Here is a 23,277-nt window from a genome sequence, read left to right on the forward strand (position 1 = left end):
GGTGACGGAAGGCTACCCCTCTGGCAGCTTCCGCGTTGAGCTAGGTAATCTCGAAAGAGAAAGCGGAATTCTTCGGCGAACGCTTGGTGAGTGCGGATCGCAGCTCTTAAGGCGGGTTTCAGGTGATAGGAAGCAGACTGAGTTAGGACTTCATTATGTTTAACTGTTGAAATACTTAAGAACTTCAGCTTAACTGAAGCGTGTGAAGCAAGTTATTTTTCCGGATGTACCATAAATGTATTGCTTTAAATAGGCGATTTTTGGGTGTTTGAGTTAAAAGTATGCTAGTTACTTTGTTCATTTTGAAGTAGAATTTCAAAAAGTAAATCTGATTAGGAAAAGGTGGTTAGGATCACTTCAACCGTACGTGAGAGTAAAACTGTGCCGAAGCGAGTATGATTTTTAATTATTTTAATCTTACATTTTGTGGAAGTTGCTTTTGTCTTTGTGTGTCGATTTTGTGCCACGTGTTTGGTAATCAATGACCCTTCTGGTCCACCACGGCACCGCAATAGGCTTTGCTTTAACAGTTTGCTTGTTTAATGAGCTATAATTTCTGCCAGAATATCTGTTCTTTCGTCCGCTTTCTACAAAGCAGCACAACAGTTTGATTCGGAATGCACCACGTGCTCTAGTTCGGCCGTTTACAAGCAGCATTGGTTAAACCTCTGTCCAGAATAGTGCATGTGTAGAATCGTAATACGAATCCTACTGAGATATTTTTATGGTATGAATGCAAAGGAGACGATAGGATCATTGTCTCCCATCCCCGTTTTCCGTGTTTCTTCTTGCTGTAGTTAAATTGTGCTCTGTTACATTCTCACGTAATTCTTACTTAAATATTTCTTGTCAGGCACCAGTTATGTGTAGTTAGGATGTGCAACCAAGTACTTAGATACAATAAATAACCTACGTGAAAAATAAATTCTGTGGTGTTATTCTTACCCACTTACTCCGATTTCCAATCCTGAATTACTCAAGTTGCTTCATGCACGACATGGAGTGCTATTTGTCTGGCTACTTAAAGAAATTTGCGTACTTATAAGTAAATTATTAAAGGAATTAAACTAATAATTTTCCAGCTCCGTTTTTTCTAAACTGTTAGGAAGGGCTTGGACTCGTGGCGACCCTGAATTTCTGAACTTTTATCATTATTTGTGTGAGAGAAGCAGCTAGAAATGCGAGATAACGTATATGGCTCGATGAGAAACGTCGTAAAGGTAGTAATACGTTACAAGCTGTGAACCGTGGGCCGCCGCGGGTGATGTCAGGTGACACTGGGCACTGACCTGTCCTGCCGCCAGGCCCCCCAGTTGCCAGCACAACAGTGGCCCGTGGCGCGTGGTTCCAGCTGCCGCATTAAGTCGGTGCAAGGCTGGAGCGCCGCTGTCGAGGCAGCGGATTGGAGTTAACGCCAGCGCAGCTTCAGACGCAGCAGCTAGCGCAAGTATGAACATCCGCCGGTCATTTCCTTCAAGGCCAAGAATATTACAAATGGAAGGAAACGTCGCCCAGAGGGCCTGCGGCGGCGCGGTTCTTTCCGTCCCTTTACGACGAACCTGCACCTACCTGTGAACATTGTCTCAGCAGATCATCAGTAGGAAAGCCGAGTGAAACCTACTGTACTTCGACGTGAACCAGGCTGCAGTTAAAATCACTAATCTACGTTTCGGGAGAAACACGAAATGAAAGGTTGGAAATTTTGTCCTCAGTTAATATATTCTGAAACTTTGGTGAACAAGTATCACTGCCAAGCCCGTGCTAGTCTTAACACTGTCGCTCACAATCCCTTTCACTCACGTTAGCAAGTTTATGGTGTTGCATTTCCCGAAAACGTAATAGCTACAAAAATACTGATTGTTTTAGATCGATAATGCTCGCCAAATATTAAGCCTGTCGGTACCAAATGCAGTCACAGTTTTTAACCACCGACCTGCTCAACACGCCACGCGGAATATATGTTTTATCTCGTCACAAAATTAACTTAAAAATTCCGAAATTACTACATGCCAATCGGAGTAATTATGCCGTCACTTTTGATGTATGAAACACTGCTGGATCCGGCAACTTATCATTTCCATCGGAACTACTCCTGCAGACGTCCGATCTCCTTCATGGCTAGGCTTCGACTCCTCTCTAGAGCACTAAGTCTTCTTTTCCAGCAGAGAGAGGCGCGCGAAGAATATTGCTTTACCATTGGTCAGTTTACTCAACAGCCAATAGCAAAACAACACTTTCCCGCGTCAGTCCGCGCTTTTCATTAATAACCAATCTCAAAATAGTAAACCTAACGACTGCACTTTTTACCGACGTAATTATCTAATATGTTGAAGTTTTGCTTATGCATAAAGTTATTTACTATTGTTATTTATACCTGAATTAACTTTCCCTTTACCATAAACTTACTTTACATATCTATTCTACAAAAATCCCCTTTGTCCATATCCATACTTCTTCGAAATGTTCCCAGACTAAATCCTACTACATAACTCGTTAAACAATTATCTTCATATTAACCTTAAATCACACTAACGCATCATTCATACTGCTAAAACACATCTATAACGTTTTACATACACAAAAGACATAACAACACTTTATGAAAAGACTAGAACAGTTTATGAAAAACATTCTGTTACTTTAGTGCACTCTAGTGGGCACAATCGAAACTAAAATCACAGCCCCCCTATCCAATATTGTCCTCTATCGGCTGATACATAAACTACGTGCGCGTCCAGTCTCGCGTCACCATCTGTCACTATCCAGCTCTGAGACACATCTCCCACTTAACCGCCTCCAAGGCAGGATCGTTATACCGCGCTACGCCTCAGGCCCACCACCAATTTATTGCTGTTCACTAATAAATATTGTTATCAGGGTTCATCCGTGGACACACCCTTATCGTTCTTTCCTCACGCCCAGCAGAGAACCCACGTTCGAACCTGGCGAAGGGCAGTGGAGACCCGTGCCTGTTAACACAGCCCGTTTACACTGGTATCAGATGCAGCCGTTTACAGTACGTCTGCTCGTCTGTTAAGACTGCTTCTTCTCAGGAATAGGTAGAGGTATCAAGTTGAAATTTATGTCAAATACTAAGGTCTAAGGTTCCTTAGCGGTGTTAAACATTTAATCTTCTAAGTCAATGCAGCCAAAAGATACGGCCATTTATGTCGCATATTCTGATACTCCGAAACTCGCTCATCAAAACCTATAGATGAACTTCCTGTATAAGCAATTATATCTGTACAGAACCTCATAGCGCAACTCCTCCTCGCACTTGCCCGTTTTCTCCATATCCGCTTATAAATTATTCATTCGCTCTATTTCTTTGACTTCTGCGGTTAGCTACTTTACTTTAATGTTTCTTTGTCTTTACAATGTAAAACTTGAAAATAAATGTCTTCTTCCGTGAAATAAAAGATTTCCTTATTAAAACAAAGACATAATTCCTGCTCGTGAAAAGGATATTTTTCTTGAAATTAAGCACTCATTTTGTATGAACTAATAAATCCTGCCTTCACTGTCATTGTGAAACTTTTTTAGAACGAAAAACAGAAAAATGAAATTCTATCTCAAGAAACCAAAATTTATAAGAAGAGTTTTCAAAAAGTTGTGGTTTTAAAGTCCCTAAAATAAAATATGCTTTTTGAAAATTATAAAGTTCCTTTGGAAACGGAAAGAAGTTCTGCTCAAGTACTGTAAGATCGTGTTATTATTTTTGCCTGGGTGATTCATCTTGCAATGTATTTCGTGTGTATTACTCGACAGATCGTCTTGTTACACGTTTACTTCATGTTACGTGCTTTATACACTATCATCAGACATGAAGAACATAATTACTATAAGTATTACAAGCACATTTCCGAACATCTTCGTGTGCTTTGCATCCTCTGCTATTTTACAAACTTCTTACAGAATATAAGCGAAGTAGTCAGTGATGTCCGTCTGTGTTTTCCAGTACATACTGTACTTTGCTGTACGACCAATCATTCATATGACAGTGTTGCTTCTCGCTGAGTGATAATGAAGTTTGTGTGGCCGAAGCAGTTCTGGAGTTGCTGTATTTCTGCTTTGTTGTACGATCAAGGAGAGCTAGTTACAGTGAGAGATACGCCAACTTCTCCATCGCTCTACCGCTGGGGTGTCTCGTGCAGGGAAGTTAATTTTTCGAAAAAAAAAAACACTCTCGCTGCAGTAGTACTTAGGCGATTCTTATGAACCAGGACCAATTTTTTTTAAGGTCTGATCGGTTGTGAAATTAAAATCTTAGTGGGAATACGATGAAGCTTTGCGCATGCGAGTTGCGCAGTGTCTCTAATATGCCGAACGCTCGCGTCCCTGAATCTCTTTTAAGTTAAGAGTACACACTGAGCACTTAAAGATAGCAGAACAATAGTCTCCCTCCAATTGTGAAGTCTTCATGTTGAGGAGATCCACCTGATTTCCATGCAGCCCACGTAACTTGTCTGTCATGAGTGACAGCGAAGTGAGTCAGTCGTGCAGGAGCTTGAAAGCGGGAGTATTCTGTTCAGCGAGGGGATCAGGCGATCAGAGAAAATCGTATACGAAGACGATTCAGAAGAAGAGAAGAGGAATGTTATCATCAAGCACTGTCGTTGTTCACGACAATGCTCGGCTGCACACTACAGCTGCAACATAGACGCACCTGCAGCGTTTTTGAAGAGACGTGTTTGGTCCCCCACCGTACAGACCGGACCTGGCTCCCTGAGATTTTCATCTATTTGCTCAAATGAAACGCTGACTATGATGACAGCATTTTCGAACAGACAACGAGTAGAGATCATCATAGAGAATTGGCGGAAAGCACAGGCTGTTGCTTTCTATGGTGAGGGTAATGAAAAGTTGGTACCACATTATGACAAATGGCTAAGTCGGAGTGACGACTATATAGAGAAGTAGCTGGAAGGTGCAATTAAATGCTGCAAAGAAAACATTTTTTTTAATTTTTGGTGCAATTTCCATTTCCCGATTGATCAGACCTTAAAAAGAAATAGCTCTCGTAATTTGTCATTTGGCGAGAACTCATCACTGACGAGATGACCAGAGGGAGCGTATGCAAATTGGTGAAAACGGTCGAGGGATATTGCGTCACAGTGTGTTTCATTCACCTTGCGGGTCCATGCTCTCAGTGGAATTACATACAGATATCGCCATCATGGGTGCATAAATCATTTTTTACCTCACAGTATATTCGGTCGCGTGAGCCCAAGAGGTATTAGCGGATATGTCTGTATGCCAGTGGGGTCCCGAAAAGTTGATCGGAGCAATCCTGCTTCGCAGTTGCAAGGTTTAAAGATGTTCAAATGGTTCAAATGGCTCTGAGCACTATGGGACTTAACATCTGAGGCCATCAGTACCCTAGAACTTAGAACTACTTAAACCTAACTAACCTAAGGACAGCGCACACATCCATGCCCGAGGCAGGATTCGAACCGGCAACCGTAGCGGGCGCGCGGTTCCAGACTGAAGTGCCTAGAACCGCTCTGCCACACTGGCCGGCATTTAAATAAGTCCTGTCTACGGGATTCCTTACGCATAAGTGACGCCGCACATTGGTTTTTCACACTAGGAAGGCCGAGCCCGTGAGGAGGGTGGTAGGGTGAGCGTTTTAATCGGATCGTTGAAGATGTGTCTGAGAAGAAAGAATAAGCTGAGTGTGCTTTGAATGCTAGGGTTTCAGGTATTGGTAGTATTTGAGCCAGGTATTGAATCATACTAGTAATTTAAGTTCACATAACTTTTTGTAGTACGTAGTTTCAGATCTCTAGCTTTGCAATGTGGCTCGAATACAGCACTCTAAGGCTACCAGTTCCTTAGCGATCAGTCGAACTGTCCACTTTGGTACCAATTGATGCATGATGCGACTCTTACGCTTCGTGCAGTGTGTTTCTCCTTGTTGATTTAAGCACTGGTAGCATATTCCCTTAGTTCGTTCCCCAACTTCCTGGGATCCTGCGTGTCCGAAAGAGCAACGCACAGATCATCGGCATACGCTGTGCAACAGAGACCGAGTCTTGCTATCGACACATATCTGTCATCGACTATTCAGTTTTAACCAGGAGTGGTTCATCGACAATTACGTATAAGGCCACTGATAATGGCCAACCCTGTCGCACTGATCCACCAGGGGCAAGTGCTTTTGTAAGATGGCCATTTAACAATATCCTGGATGGTTCTCATGTTATAAGGTTGAGCAGGATGTTGATAAACGCCATCTGCTGCAGGATTTGCAGTAGGTATTCATGATATATCCTACTGAAAATTCAGTGAGTACATGAGCTCTGGCTGCCCACTGGCTGTAGAAGCGGAGGTAATGTCCGTAGGTTGCATGCGGCAGGTGTCACGCTGGGACGAGGAGTGGTGCAGTTTAGATAGGTCCCTAGTAACCTCTACCAGACAGGCTCTATGCTGATATTAAGCGCCCTCCTTACTGCCTTGATATCTGCATTAATGATTGTGATAAGCCTTTCAGCCCTCTAGCGCCTTCCTTTTTGCCACTCTGTATTCGACTGTCACAGCAATTCCGTTCCTTATTTCATTCGTTATCTCCGGCAAAGTGTTTTCCGCAATGGGCCAATTAATTTGATCAAACTCGGCGCTTACTGCACAAGGCTTGGAGATGTCCCTTTTGCTGCCTTCAAAGTAACAATTCTTCTTCAGTGAATGACGTTTCGAAACAGCGCTTTGTTCCTCCTAAAGGCTGTTAAGCAAGCCTGTAAAATTCGGGCTGTAGATGAGTGCGGCATGTGAAGTTCACTGAAGTAATCGTGAATGCGTCTGAGTATCGTTTGCTGTGACTGGACTGGCCTGCCCATTGCATTCGTAAGCATCATCGGCTTACACCGGCGCGCAAGACGCAAAAAATGGAGGATCATCGTACATCTGCATCTACGTCAACATGGATAATCTGCAATCCACCGTACTGCGCGTGGCGGAGGGTACCCCCTATCACCACTAGTCATTTCTTTTCCTGTTCCACTCGCAGACAGAGTGAGGGAAAAACGACAGCCTATATGCCTCCGTATGAGCCCTAATTTCTCTTATCTTGTCTGCGTGGTCCTTACGCGCAGCATATGTTGGCGGTAGCAGACTCGCTCAGCAGTCAACTTCAAATACCGGTTCTCTAAATTTTCTCAACAGTGTTTCTCGACAAGAATGTCGCCTTCATCTACATCTACATCCTTACTCCGCAAGTCACCTGACGGTGTGTGGCGGAGGGAACCTTGAGTACCTCTATCGGTTCTCCCTTCTATTCCAGTCTCGTATTGTTCGAGGAAACAAAGATTGTCGGTATGCCTCTGTGTGGGCTCTAATCTCTCTGATTTTATCCTCATGGTCTCTTCACGCAATGTGCTGCTTGACTCCTCGGTGAAGGTGTGTTCTCGAAACTTCAACGAAAGTCCGTACCGAACTACTGAGCGTCTCTCCTGCAGAGTCTTCCACTGGAGTTTATCTATCATCTCCGTAACGCTTTCGCGATTAGTAAAGGATCCTGTAACGAAGCGCGCTGCTCTCCGTTGGATCTTCTCTATCGCTTCTATCAACCCTATCAACCCTATCTGGTACGGATCCCACACCGGTGAGCAGTATTCAAGCAGTGGGCGAACAAGTGTACTGAAACCTACTTCATTTGTTTTCGGATTGCATTTCCTTAGCATTCTTCCAATGAATCTCAATTTGGCATCAGCTTTCCCGACGATCAACTTTATATGATCATTCCATTTTAAATCACTCCTAATGCGTACTCCCAGATAATTTATAGAATTAACTTCTTCCAGTTGCTGACCTGCTATATTGTAGCTAAATTATGAAGTCCTCCGAAGTAAGAGTGATTTCAGGTGTGCCGCAGGTAAATGTCGTAGGACCGTTTCTTTCTATGTATTCGCAGCACATTACACATGTCTACATTGAGATTCAATTGCCATTCCCTGCGCCATGCGTAATTCGTTGCACATCCTCCTGCATTTCAGTACAATTTTCCATTGTTACAACCTCTCGATATACTACAGCATCATCCGCAGAAAGCCTCAGTGAACTTCTGACGTTATCCGCAAGGTCATTTATATATATTATGAATAGCAACGGTACTACGACACTCCCCTGCGGCACACCTGAAATCACTCTTACTTCGGAGGACTTCTCTCCATTGAGAATGACATGCTACGTTCTGTTATTTAGGAACTCTTCAATCCAATCACACAATTGGTCTGATAGTTCATATGCTCTTACTTTGTTCATTAAACGTTTGTAGGGTACTGTATCGAACGCCTTACGGAAGTTAAGAAACACATCATCTTCCTGGGAACCCGTGTCTATGGCCCTCTGAGTCTCGTGGACGACAGAGTGATAGAGAAACAATTAAAATCGCTCAAAAGAGGAAAGGCCGCTGGACCTTGTGGGATACCAGTTCGATTTTACACAGAGTACGCGAAGGAACTTGCCCCCTTCTTGCAGCAGTGTACCGTAGGTCTCTAGAAGAGCGTAGCGTTCCAAAGGATTGGAAAAGGGCACAAGTCATCTCCGTTTTCATGAAGGGACGTCGAAATGATGTGCAGAACTATAGACCTATATCTCTAACGTCGATCAGTTGTAGAATTTTGGAACACGTATTATGTGCGAGTATAATAACTTTTCTGGAGACTAGAAATCTACTCTGTACAAATCAGCATGGGTTTCGAAAAAGATGATCGTGTGATTCCCAGCTCGTGCTATACGTCCACGAGACTCAGAGGGCTATAGTCACGGGTTCCCAGGTAGATGACGTGTTTCTTGACTTCCGCAAGGCGTTTGACACAGTTCCCTACAGTCGTTTAACGAACAAAGTAAGAGCATATGGACTATCAGTCCAATTGTGTGATTGGATTGAAGAGTTCGTAGATAACAGAACGCAGCATGTCATTCTCAATGGAGAGAAGTCCTCCGAAGTAAGAGTGATTTCAGGTGTGCCGCAGGGAAATGTCGTAGGACCGTTGCTGCTCACAATATACATAAATGACCTTGTGGATAACATCGGAATTTCACTGAGGCTTTTTGCGGATGATGCTGTGGTATATCGAGAGGTTGCAACAATGGAAAATTGTACTGAAATGCAGGAGGATCTGCAACGAATTGACGCATGGTGCAGGGAATGGCAATTGAATCTCAATGTAGACAAGTGTAATGTGATGAGAATACATAGAAAGAAAGATCCTTTATCATTTAGCTACAATATAGCAGGTCAGAAACTGGAAGCAGTTAATTCCATAAATTATCTGGGAGTTGGCATTAGGAGTGATTTAAAATGGAATGATCATATACAGTTGATAGTCAGTAAAGCTGATGCCAGACTGAGATTCATTGGAAGAATGCTATGGAAATGCAATCCGAAAACAAAGAAAGTAGGTTACAGTACACTTGTTCGCCCACTGCTTGAATTTTGCTCACCGGTGTGGGATCCGTACCAGATACGGCTGATAGAAGAGATAGAGAAGATCCAACGGAGAGCTGCGCGCTTCGTTACAGGATCATTTAGTAATCGCGAAAGCGTCACGGAGATGATAGATAAACTCCAGTGAAAGACTTTGCAGGAGAGACGCTCAGTAGCTCGGTACTGGCTTTTTTATTGAAGTTTCGAGAACATACCTTCATCGAGGAGTCAAGCAGTATATTTCTCCCTCCTACGTATATCTCGCGAAGAGACCATGAGGATAAAATCAGAGAGACTAGAGCCCACACAGAGGCATACCGACAATCTTTCTTTCAACGAACAACACACTGGAATAGAAGGGAGAACCGACAGAGGTACTCAAAGTACCTCCGCCACGCACTGTCAGGTGGCTTGCGGAGTATGGATGTAGATGTAGATGTAGATGTAGGGACAATGTCCACGTGACCACTGTTACCAGCATTATTGCACAACTGACACAGCACGTCCAACTGTGGCAGCTCTCCGAAATGACCATCCCGTCACTAGAAGACCACAATCTGACCACTTTCAAACTCGCTCATTTGGTTGCAGGATGCGCGAGTGCGCCTCTGGGACCTGGTTGGCTGATTGCTTCGCACATCTACACTACACTGACCCTTCTGGCTGTCAGCATTCCCTATTAAAGGACAGACGCAGATGGCACTCTGGTAGCTGCGCCACTACACTACTCTGTCGACGGACGACGTTGAAACCATTATTGATACATCTACCATCCCCCAGGTGGCATAGTCCAACAGATAAAAGTCGACGTCGCCTTTCCATGTGTGCTAATGTTTTCCGGCAGCGTAGTAGCGGAAACTACTAGGTCTACAACTTTGCTTACGCCGTTTTTTTTCTCAAAGATCGGGGCTTTATTGTGAACAACTTACAAAAAAATTATAATTCATAGTATTGCCAATCGCTGGCCACTACATTCTCCCATCTTTCGGATAGCATGCGAATCCAGTGGCGGAAGAACTGGGCGTATTTGGGGATGGGGGTTCCATGAATCGATTCAATTTTGCACTTGTTCGTATGATCGTAAGTACAGACAGACTGTATCCCACTGATTGAAAAAGGTAATAGTCAGAGAGAGCAACGTATGGAGAATACAGCTGGAAGGATAGGGCTTTTCATTTCAACGTTTCCATGTATATTTTGACGGGTTTTGCAACATGGGGTCGAGCACTGACCTACCTCAAAATTACCTTCACGAGTCTATCGCTGTATTGTGGCCGTTTGTTTTTCAGTGCTGGGCTCGAACGCATCAGTTGCTTTCGATAATGATGTCCTGTGACTGTCTTCGTCTGTTTCAGTAGCTACGAAAACGTTCTGTCTTCTCCCGCCATGCCGGTCTTCAACGTCAAAATCACCGTTTTTAAGACAATGAAAACATTCTCTGCATCTTTTTCCACTAACAGTTCACTCACCATTGGTCTTACCCAGCATTTTAAGAGCCAAAGCCGCAGATTTCTTCATGTAAAAGCAGAAAACTAAAACTTACCGCAAATGGGGACAAATGGGTACGTAAGTTGATGTACTTAATCGAGAATAACCTTATGACGCAGTCACAAATCGACTAATATTTTTATGGCATTATGTTTACAGATGCCTAAGCTTATTTTATTACACCTATGGCCAACCACCTGTACCCCACTTGCCTCTACTGCCATCTATTTCTAAACGGCGGAAGCAAAGTTGTAGACCTAATATATATTCTATGTATAATCCTTTGCACTATGGATGCAGTTAAAGTCGCCATGAATATTCATAGTGTCAGTTTTGTTTCCAATGATGGTGAGGATTTTGTTCTTAAGTGAGATACACCGTTCTAGCCTCTTGGTGGAACCAGGGGTAGTATATAGTTTTATTATGTGAACATTATTGACTGCTCAAGAGATGGCTTTCCCGCTGATCGTGCACTGGAATTTAGAGAACGGTATACTATCTTGGAACATTATGGCTGTGCCTTTGAAAGTATCTCTGTCAACGTTTCAAAGAGTCGCAGTGGCAGCGAGCTCATGAATGAGGACGTCTTGCAGAAGAGTGATGTAAGCGTGACTACCACACAAATAGCTAAGGTATGAATCTTCAGCACGGTTCTCATACGACTAAGGTACAAAATCCTGATTTTATAACGTTGATGGAGTGACATTCTTTTTCGTACTTATGGTGTGATTCAATCAGTATATAACATGTACAAAACTAACAGATCCGCGTCTCGTTCGTGTCAGCCTGTCTTGTGGGGCTATTCTATATTTAGTTACCTCACCTCCCATTTGCTCTATCTTCTCTATACGTACCTCTTGATCCATGATGTTGACTTACATTTCTTCCACACAGCTTTGTTGAGATCTTAACTCAGCACGTCTCTTTGTTGCTCGTCTGTGTCGTTCAGATCTTGTGTTTTCATTAATTCCAGCGCATTTCTTCGAGTTGGACGCAACTAAATCTGGTGGGCTCGGGTCTGACTTCTGCAGGCTTGCTGGCAGCGTAGTGTCTGTGATTTCCATGATATCTTCTGCATTCTGCTGACACTTTTCTCCTGGCCTTGGTGGGGACTATTTGGTACGCTTATGAGCAGCTACATTGCGTGTCTTCTTTCCCTTTGGGAGGACCTTCCACGGGAACGCTGGCGGCTGCCTGTTGCGGTAACTGGCCACTTGAGTGAGGTGCTGCTCAGTAACCTCTGGAACCTCCAATTCCTCATTATTTGGAACTTCGGAGGTAGCGTCGTCATTCGGGTGTTCGGATGTCATTTCCTCAGTTGTATTGCCAACACTCACTTGTGTAACCTTATCAGTTACGTTGGAAGTTGGGCAAAGTTCCTATTTCGACATCGCGGTTTTATACCCACACACAGTTGCAACATACATCAATGGAAGAGCTGTCATTTCCGACGGTCGTTCAGCTTCGCCCGCACGTAAATACGTCAATAGCAAGCATTGGGTGCGGACATGTCCATTTCAGTTTGCACGGAGCGGAGGTTACGTGACTGCCCATCATAGATAAGCATAACCCGAAACCGCAAATATTTACATAATATGAAATATGTTTTTGGAGACCAGCTTTCAACTGTCATACTCCATTCAACATTTACTGTCTGCAGTCGAACTTCTTTCACCGAAACTATGCTTCAATTTTCCATAAGGTGTAGTCACTACATATGTCAGTTCAGGCTTTACTTTGAAGGTGAGTTCAAATATTCTGATAGGACGAATAACACAACCTGCATATGTTACAACTGTCATTGACTATTCAAGAATCACTTCACGCACTAACAAACTATTGTCTGAAGTACGTTGTTCAACATTTACAAAAGTAAATTTCCATATGAGAATCGAACAACTCTTTAGTCCTATTCGATGACGTTGGCTGCTTCAGCTGAGATCACTAACTGCGGAAAGTGCTTCCATATTTATCTCTATATTGGCCTCTGTGCGAGAGCCCTGCTGTGCTGAGAGAGAGGGAATGTCGTCTTCAGCCTCTCCCATTCGTCATTGCGGGATGTGGTGACACATCGCTAATGTCTGTGGTATCGATTAGCATTACCGATTTTGGTATGGCACTGCAATCTCCGGATGATACCACGCCTGATATCTTCAAATAGCGTTTTCGCAGTATCCCACAGTCACGCTACAGTTTCGAATAATTTCGGTCGAGAAAAATCTGGATCGAAGGAAGATATACAGCTATTCTTTCCATTCAGTTGAGTCAGTATTAGAGCGTCATTCTATAGCAGGTACAGCCAAGAACTGTGACATCGCACTGGTGTGTGGAACTCACTCGCCTGGCTACACACTTCTTCTGTGAATGCAGCCACATTTATGTGGCAATGTAGTTACGCAAAGAATATTTAACGGCTTCCATACAGCTTGGTTTCATATTTCCGAACATCACAGATCACAAAGAAAACAAATTTTCAGTTTATGTAATAATTTTTGGCCCTCGCTCTGAGGACGTAATAAATCTTTTATCTGATACAAACTATCGACAAAGGGAGAGATGTAGACAATTTCGCAGGTTCTCGTCACTGAGGTTGCCACGTAATTGTGATTCGTTTAGTTTCATAATCAAAGAAAGCCTTTCACGGACGTATGTTCATCGAAATATTCTATCACGTTTGCAACTTCGTTATGAAGACGTGAGAACTCTTCTCTATGTAAGCAACGTAGAACTTCTGGATAGTTTTAGCGTAAAATAATTTATCCTTTATAGGCGATCGATCAGTTCTAATTGCACGTACACGGGGGCGTTTTCAAGTGAAAAATCAAATGGTCTCGAAACAGATACAAGATTGACAGTGTCTTGAAAACATTTAGAAAACTATTTACATAAGTCCTTCAACAGGCCACAATGAATTCCCCAAAATTCGTGGTTTCTTTAACGGTAGTGAGCTTAGGGAAACGGATCATGTTTGGCGTCAGAATTTTTCACTTACACAATACGATTTTCTTTCTTAATGCATCCCGGTCAAATCAGAAATAAGTTCTTTCTCACCTTGCAACATCTTAGTGTGGACAGCGTACGGTCAAGTCCACTTAATACGATTTTGATAAACATTTTTGGATACAGTGATCAATAGATGATTATATTTTAACTAAAGTTCAGTCTTGATCACAACACTCATGTCTCGATAACATAGGTGACTGGTTTCGGTTATATTTATATAACCATCTTCAGACCTGTGAATTAATTTTAGAAAATACTAGAAACCAATGTTAAAATAAAATAAAAAGTGTTTAACGACGACAAAATTTTAACAAGATAAATTAAAACTTATTATACCCATGGCTTCCTTGGAGGATGGTAGGCGGAGCTCTCCTCAGCTGCTACGAAGTCAACTGATGGTTATGAGAGCTGAGCACGAGCTTAAATATGCGGAGGTTCCGCCTACTTCCCCTCACACTACTTCACAACTGCCAATCAGCGTTCATAATATGAGCTATCGTCAAAGTATAAAAATACGAAATACACTAATAAAATAAAGTTGATTCATTTAAAATTTCTTATTAACAGATAGTTAGAATGTATAAAACTTATTTATATTTTAGATAAAAACGGTAAACTAAAATGTGTAATAGCTGTGCCCTCTATGGGCAACCTTAATACTATTACAGTGTCAGTTAAATCAAAGATGTAAAAGTCCTTGGAGTTGTGGTATATATCGATTATACCAAGTTACCTACATCACAATTGCATCTTTGATGGATGTTGCAGAATCGTCTTACTTTAACTGTAGTTTTCATAGTAACATTCTTTATAACAGTAGGGTAGCTGCCAAGAGTACGTTCCGCATTACGTATGTCTGAATAACTGATGAGACCTCTGATTAAATATTTAGAACTTATCGATGTAATACTTTTTATAACAATCAATTACAATTTAATAAAAATTTTATATGTTGTATAGCATATTTTTCATACATAGCTTATGCCATGGGTATAACTAATCTTATATTTTAAAACAAAAGAGTAGGTGCATCTTCATTATAAAATTTCGTCAAAAAGGTCGTAAAAATATTTTTCGCGAAAATCTAATTGTTCGTTGAGCAGCATTGATGATTTGCTTTTCAAATGAGCACATATATCTCGAATTCTTCTAAGATATTCATAAGTAAGCCTTTATTTTCATAATGAAGAACTTGTAGATTCTGCTCTACTGTTCCCTCAGCATGATTATTAAATATGTGATAGCCGAATACAGATTTTGTTCGTGAGGTACCCGATGTATGTTCTTTGTACCTTACTGCAAAATTTCGACCTGTTTGGCCGATATATATTTTCTCACAATCTCTACATTGGATCTTATACACTCCTGATCTGGTAAATTTTTCATTATCTTTACTTTTGGTATGTCTTGATTTTTATTGTAAAGTATTGTCCGTTGTGAATGCTATTGTTATTCCAGAATTTTTGAATAAATTGGTAATTCTATCTAATATGTTTCCCATATATGTCATCTTCATATATTTTGGATTACCTATTAGTGGAGCACTTTGTGATTCTTGCACTTTATTAAAAATGATATCTACCTGTCGTGTATCGAAAGAGTTGGTTTTTGCAATTTGTTTTAAGATGGTTATTTCCTTTTTGATCTCATTAGCTTCCAGCGGTAATTTTAGTATTCTTATATTTGTCAGGATGACATGATGTGGCATTAGTAATAACATCAGTGGTTGTAGGTTTTCTGTATATGGTGAAGCAATGTTTCCCGTTGTTATTAGTTATAGTGGGATTTAGATAGTTAATAAATAATAATTTTATTTCGTATTTTTATACTTTGACGATAGCTCATATTATGAACGCTGATTGGCAGTTGTGAGGTAGTGTGAGAGGAAGTAGGCGGAGCCTCCGCATATTTAAGCTCATGTTCAGCACTCATAACCATCAGTTGACTTCGTGGCAGCTTAGGAGAGCTCCGCCTACCATCCTCCAAGGAAGCCATGGGTATAATAAGTTTTAGTTTATCTTGTTAAAATTTTGTCGTCATTAAGCACTTTTCATTTTATTTTAAGATTGGTTTCTAGTATTTTCTAAAATTAATTCACAGGTCTGAAGATGGTTATATAAATATAACCGAAACCAGTCACCTATGTTATTGAGACATAAGTGTTGTGATCAAGACTGAACTTTAGTTAAAATATAAGTCCACTTAAAATGCGAGGTCTGCATTCCGATGTTCAAAATTCCTTTTTTCCTTCAAAAATTCAATAATAATGGGTTTTAAATCGAAAAATCGTTCCAGGCATTACTTCGCAGCAATATACAAAGTCTCTATACTCTTCGTTCAGTGGGATCGAAGGTATTGCAACTGACAGTGAAGCAATGCATATGTCTCCAGAAAATGTCCTGTTCGTATCATCAACTTCGTCATGTGCTCTGTGCTTGTAAATTTAGTACAAACTGCCTCTTGGTCTACAGAGCAATATATCCCTTCTGTCGATCATTGTAATTTTTTGCTCTTTCATCGCCAACTAAGTCTTTAAATTTTACTGCATAATGTTGTATCTTTCCATAGAAAATCTGCGGTACCCATCGATTATGCGTCTTTGTAATAGATATTGAGAATAGTCATGCTTCTCTTCCGTTATTCCCATTCGTTTTTTAAGGCTTGTGACGACAGATCGCTAGACTGGCTCTTTCTCTCCAAAGAGTCGCTGGACCTGTGAACTTCCTTAATAGCACGTATAAATAGAGAAAGTAAAATAGTGCTGTCAACGCGATTCTACTGAAATGAAAAATATCGTGCCGGCCGAAAAATGCTGCACCGCAGTCCTAAATGGAATGACTGTGGTGTACCACGTCCTTGCGAGTGAGACTGACCAAAGCCGAGACAGGCTGAGCCTCGCGTGCTCTCGTGCAGTTTTCCATGCTGTGGCCGGCCCTCTTCTAAACTCTCAAACAAAAAGACAGCCAGCACCGCTAAGCGGCACCAAGAGCGCTATCACTCACCTCGCAGCTGCGATACTGTCCGGCCACAATGTAGACAACAAGTTCGCTCGCGACCGCCGCTGAAGGCAGGCTGTGCCTCTGCAGAATACTGACAGGGTATTAAATGTGGAAAGTTGCACATGTGATTGATGTGTTGACTAATTCACTTTCTTTAACATCTATTTTACACCGAAAATATTTCTGGGCCGAATTTGACTGGAGACTTATCTGTCCGCTGCAGGCGGTACACAAGTAAACACCACAGATATATCAGACGAACATTGAAATACAGAGAAACACAGTTCGAATTATGAAAGACATGTCTTAACGATTAGGAACAAAATAAGCTCGGTTGGTTAAATTAAAACAATCCTTCAACCTTTTGAAGGGGAAAATAATGTTTAAGTTCTGAGCAATCTCAGCTGAAGGAAGTCCAAATAAACGCTTCTGAGTACATCACAAAAACAGCCTGTCTGGTAATTAGGAAATAAAGAACTATGCTAAGTCTTGGCACTAAAGAAAGAAATATCTCTTATCATAAGTTCTTAGCACAGTTCAGACAGAAAACTGTTGACTCACTTAACAAAATAGCTATACCTGTTCGAAGTTAACAACACATACAGGCTAAAGAAAAAGTCGCATATAAAACCAAAGTCCGTTAGGAAACAGGTAGAGTCTAGATTCAAAAGAAGAATTTTCTAAGTCTTTCGAGGCCGAACTACAGCCAATGACAGAAATATAATGCATCCTATAATCAATCTTCCACTCGGAGCCGAGCCTTCTTCAGGGAGGCCACCTTGCAGCAGTTGGCTGGTTCGAACAAAGGTCGCAGCGTAGCAACGATCGCGAAATGATCCTCTGATTGTGCAAATGCACAAGCATTCGGTGACTCGCCCGGGAAGCTTACTCGAAGTGTACTGCCTCGCCAGTGTCCGTGCGCTGATCCAAGTACAGCACCGGGCGCCAGAATACATTGGGTCTTGCTTCCTGTCACGTGGCTGGCGATAGAAAGAGGTCCGTGGCGCCAGCGAACTCTGCTGGCACTTTGGTCGCCGTCTGGTGGTCCAATGTGCCATGGCAGACTTCTAATATCTTCTGTAAGATAGCAGGCTGCCCGCATAACGTCAATGTAGTTTGGATTGCTGATTAGGTAGGTGCGAGGCCTATCGCCAGCAGAGACATTTGTAAGGAACAGCAGCGTGGCGTATGTTGTCGTGCATCAGTGACTGGCTCGTGTTACGTTTCAGACGACAATAGTACGCTGTCTTTCACACTACACGAGCTTTGCTTCTCGTAAGCATTCAAATCAATTGCTATTTCCGCAAGCTTCGGACTCAAATGCTGCATCACGCACCACAACTCTACTGTGATCTGTTTTCAAATAATGCACATGAAACAAAATCTACTCTATAATGTCTTACATATCCCCATAAACAGATTTTCTCCACATAAGCTTGCATACCGCTGTTAACAACGCAACATCGGACAATATGTGACACAGAAGTGACAGACAAGACAGAATGAAATATAAAATAGATGACACAGACAATACATACACGGAAATAAAATGACTACAATATACTACAGACTACTGAGATACAACGCATAGCGCCACAACCGAGTCCAAATGTTTTCAGGACACCATAGTCTCACTCTGAAATGAATAAAAAGTACCTTGAATCGAGATGCTTGCCAAGGGTCGCCAACTGCAAGAGATCGCTTGCTTTATCACAGATATATGTCCAACTGATGCTAAATGTTATCATCTTTACATATAGAAAAGATTTACCTTCTCAACAGTTTTCAAATCGTCAGCTACACGTCAGTTTTTATAAATGAAAGTAGTGAATTTACTTCTGACATTTTCGTTGTCTTTGTCTGCGGTCAGTTTCATAAGACAAATTAATCATCAAATTAACTAATTTAGCGCGATTGCATTCTGAATTGCTGGTGTGTCCACGTATCACCACAATAAAATAAAAACAGAGAATCTCTGGGAGAGTACGAATGAGAACGGTGGCGTATTTAAGTTTACAAAAATCATGACAAGTTTTTATTCATCCTTTTATAACTACAATAGAGCTGACAAATATTACAAAAAAAATAACAAACATAAATCAGGAAAGGAATGGTGCTTGATTGACAAAGCATTCATTGGGGTTGAAACTACATAAGTTCCCCCCTGAATTAATCCCTTGCACAACGCAGTCAGACTTCGTTTACATGAATCCACTGTGAGGACAAATTCTTTTCAAACTGACCTAGCTACGACCTGGTTCACGGATAACAGGGAGCTGTGAATATCATTTAGCAACCCTACGCCGGTACAGCAATACTTTACCCTTTCACCTTGATTCAGGCACCAGCAGAAAGCTGCACGCTGGGGGCGAGGGGCGGAGCGCAGTGGCAGCTGCAGTGTTTTGACGCATCCATGAAAACTTACAAACCACGCGGACTGGCGTTCTGATTATTAGAACGGGAAACTTCCCTATCAGAGCCCTGAAATCCCGGCGTATTTCAGTGTCAGATTCACCCTTTCGCTGGTCTGGCTAATCAATTTGAGTCACAGGCACGACGGCGCGTGCTGGAATTGTCAAACGTCAGACGGCCGACTCAGGACGAATAAGTTCACCCTCATGACACACGGTATGTCCGAGATGATATGCAGTTCCGCTGTCGGTACAGCTGCAAACTGCCACTCACCCTTCGTCCACCACTAGTTGCATACCGCAAGTTTCAACCACCAGGGAAAGACGTGAAGTTCCCCACCAGGGGAGGACCAGAACTCGAAGAAAGCAAAGAATCACAATCACTTCCCACCAAGCCTCGTACAAGAGCCGAGTTAGCAGAAAAAAGCCGCTTCCACGTTGTACAAACCAACTATCCTACACTCTTTGAATCTCCCCTGTTGACTGTTCTGCTGGCCTAGAAACCAATCCAGACACACAGCACCGGAGTTTTCACACTGGGGGAGAAAGCCTCTGCTTTGCATATCCTGGGGGCAGCCAATCAGTGATCCAAAATCTAGTGTGAAGAAAGGACTAGGGAGGCAACGTTCTCACGATAAGCATGGCCATGTTTCGGCGAAAAACGTCTGCCTAGACGAGACAATAGTGCCTCATTAACGAAGATATTTAATCTTTCCAGGCCGACCATTTCCAATTCCTGAAAGAAGGCTTAAGCTTCCCATACAGTCGTGCCTGTCAAATATTTTTCCCGCTCACAAAAAGAATCTGGCGACTTCCTGGGTTCAGTGGAGTTACAGTCTTGCCTCCACTAAACATGTTCACCAGCCGCTCTGATTGTATCATCCCAGCTTCTAACATGAGAATGCTTATAGTTTTATGAACGTTCTGTCATTTGCACAAAAGCTCAGATTAGAGCAGCCTCTCTTAAATGGCTTCCTCCACCGACTTTCCCATCACCTGGCCACATCCACGATGGACTGTCGCCTGGACCAGTAAAATGTTTTGCGAGCCAGTGCTCTGCTGCTCTGACCCTAAGTGCGAAGAGTGGAGAGCCACAGCCAGAGGTCCCTCTGCAGGTCAATTCACAAGTCACTGCTACCCCAAAACACTCGCACTGCCACATCGCTGGACACAACATTTACGGCCCACAATTCATCTTTCTCCCCCTTCTCTGTCGGCTCCACTATGGCCCCTCGGATACAAGTTCTCTACAGGCCACACACGCAGTTATAGGAAATTTCTTCTCACAATTTCCTCATGTGAAAAAGTCTTAAGTCCCTCATACTAAATGTAGTACCATAGAACACGGAAATCATGAGGTAAATTCTGAATATTATTCTGACCGATAGAGTAGTTTAAGTGAGAGAGTGAGAGAGTGGCTTGCCACCTTTCATCCTTGAGCATAACCATTATCTCATTGAATTTCATCGCTAACACGATACTTATATAGCGAGGCAAACAGTTCTTGTATCAAAAGAAATATTCTACTGTCGGCCGGGTTGGCCGAGTGATTTTAGACGGTACAGTCTGGAACCGCGCGACCGCTACGGTCGCAGGTTCGAATCCTGCCTCGGGCATGGATGTGTGTGATGTCCTTAGGTTAGTTAGGTTTAAGTAGTTCTAAGTTCTAGGGGACTGATGACCTCAGCTATTAAGTCCCATAGTGCTCAGAGCCATTTGAACCATTTTTTGAAATATTCTACTAGTAAAAAAAGTAGTAGGACGTAACAGAAACAGATCCACTAACTATACATCATTTCGTTTTTTCAGTGACTTTTAAAGAAGATGTGAATTAAAAGTATATTTACTAACAAAAAATATCCTGAGGTTTCAAATTGAGTATCAGGACACGCCAAGATGCCTTGGAGTATAGATGATTAACTAGTATAATGTCTCGTTGACATCTGAGTCGTTGGAGATGGCCCATATTTAACACTGTGAAAATGTGCATAATCTGACTTGGCAGTAAAAATTAATTGAGTGTAAGCTGGTTCTTACCTTTACAATTGCATATTGCTTTCGACAATGACAATAAGTAACATTCCGCTGGTAACATCAACTTAAAAAAAAAAAGTTTTGTGAGATTGCTAATGGTGCTGTTTTCTACATTGCAGACTATTGCTATTGGTAAAGCAGTGGCGAAGAGGATCTTCACTGTCCTCTGAGGCATTACCAGAACATACTATCATACTGCTGCTCCTCTTGATTCAGCAAAGATATTTGTCGATATCTGTTGGACAAAATAAGCAAAACAGCGTGTTCGTTTCCAAATAGTAGTACGAAATTTTTCAATAAACATTCTAAAACAGATAGAATCAATCAGTTTCATATAGAAGTTATCACATAATCTTCCTTTAGTCTGCTGGATACCTGTTTTATCTGCTACGTAAAATAATAAAATAACATCTACAGATTCGTCAGCTCCACTTAAGTGTTACAATCTCTTTTGTATACAGTATCTACTACGAGTGCTTCTGCTAGAGTGGATTGCGATGTTTGCATAGACGCCTTATTCGCTATCGCTTCCATCACTTGATATGCTAGAGCAGAATTCCAGATGGTTTTCGTCGCAGAAGCAACCGAAACATAAATTCGTAGACCACTACGCACACTTAATGAAACTCCTGCATTGCAGGTACACAGATGTCTCAGAAGCGATACCTGAAGACGCATTTCATTTAAATTCAAAAAGATAGTTATTTCTTATATCAAATTCGAAGTGAACCAGGCGTATTTCATCATTCCTGTGAAAGCAGATTTACTAAATTGATGCAGAATGAAAGAATGTATTTGTATCTTTCCTCGAAATGATTTCTCTATTAGTTTCAGAAATGATTTCTCTATTAGTTTTTAGCAAGTCATGAGCAATTTGTATTTTTTTCGGGAAATTTTTATCCTGTCTGTAAATAAAACACCAAGGGCGAAGTGAAGTTTATTTAGATGGGATAATTTTTACCGTGTAATGGCATACTTGTCTTTCGTCTACAAATATTTGATCGTAAAGTATCTGATGAGTTTGCCCTCCCCATGAGTCGATAACGTCAAGATATTTTTCGTTCCCCACTTACGGAAGAATGACAGATTTCAAAAACTCTTCGTCCAGAACGTTCATGAACTTCCCTTAGTTCGTGCAGGTCAACTCATCAACTCTTTTTTGAACGTTCCGACCTTATTTCCCGAACGGTTCTTGCATACATTAGAAATATCTTTCCAGACACAGTTACAGTATACCGGGGCGCAAGGAATAGCTGATCTTGTTCATATCGTTTTCGCAGCTTGTTACTCAATGGACGTATCGTACGTCTATTGGAACAGGGAACCGGTTTGATCGGCATTAATTGCATAATCGAAGTCAAAATTAGGAATACTTACTTTCGTCTGTACTTCAAATCCATCCGCAGCTGCTAATACTTCATCCGCCAATGAGAACTCTTGGAATCTGCCCAACGATTTGGAGTTTAACTACAAACTACAAATGTAATATACGTTTGAAGAAAGGGCGCTGTAATGACGAGTTTATTAATGAAAGCACTATGGCGAAAAATACTATTTGTGAATAATTTTCCATATCATAACATATTTAATGGTATTCCGTTTGTTCGTTTATGTGTATATATAAATATGATACGGCATGGAACATTATTCAAAAGTAATTATCTCCGCCATGGTACTCCATTAACACATATCTTCCCCCCCCCCCCTCAAAAAAAAGAAAGGGAAAGAGAAATACACCGACATGCTTTAGAGCAGGTTCCTTACGCCGAAACTGGAAAAAATATCTAGTAATCATGGGCTCTATCACCCCTACATTAAGAGCTATGACCACTTATTCATGTTCTATACTATGAAAGAGATCTCTTCTTCTGAAATGAGCTTTCTTTCCATAGTTTAGGACGAGGCAGTATGGACC

This window comes from Schistocerca cancellata, chromosome 9 (assembly GCF_023864275.1).
Source record: "Schistocerca cancellata isolate TAMUIC-IGC-003103 chromosome 9, iqSchCanc2.1, whole genome shotgun sequence".
NCBI classification, from domain to species: Eukaryota; Metazoa; Arthropoda; class Insecta; order Orthoptera; family Acrididae; genus Schistocerca; species Schistocerca cancellata.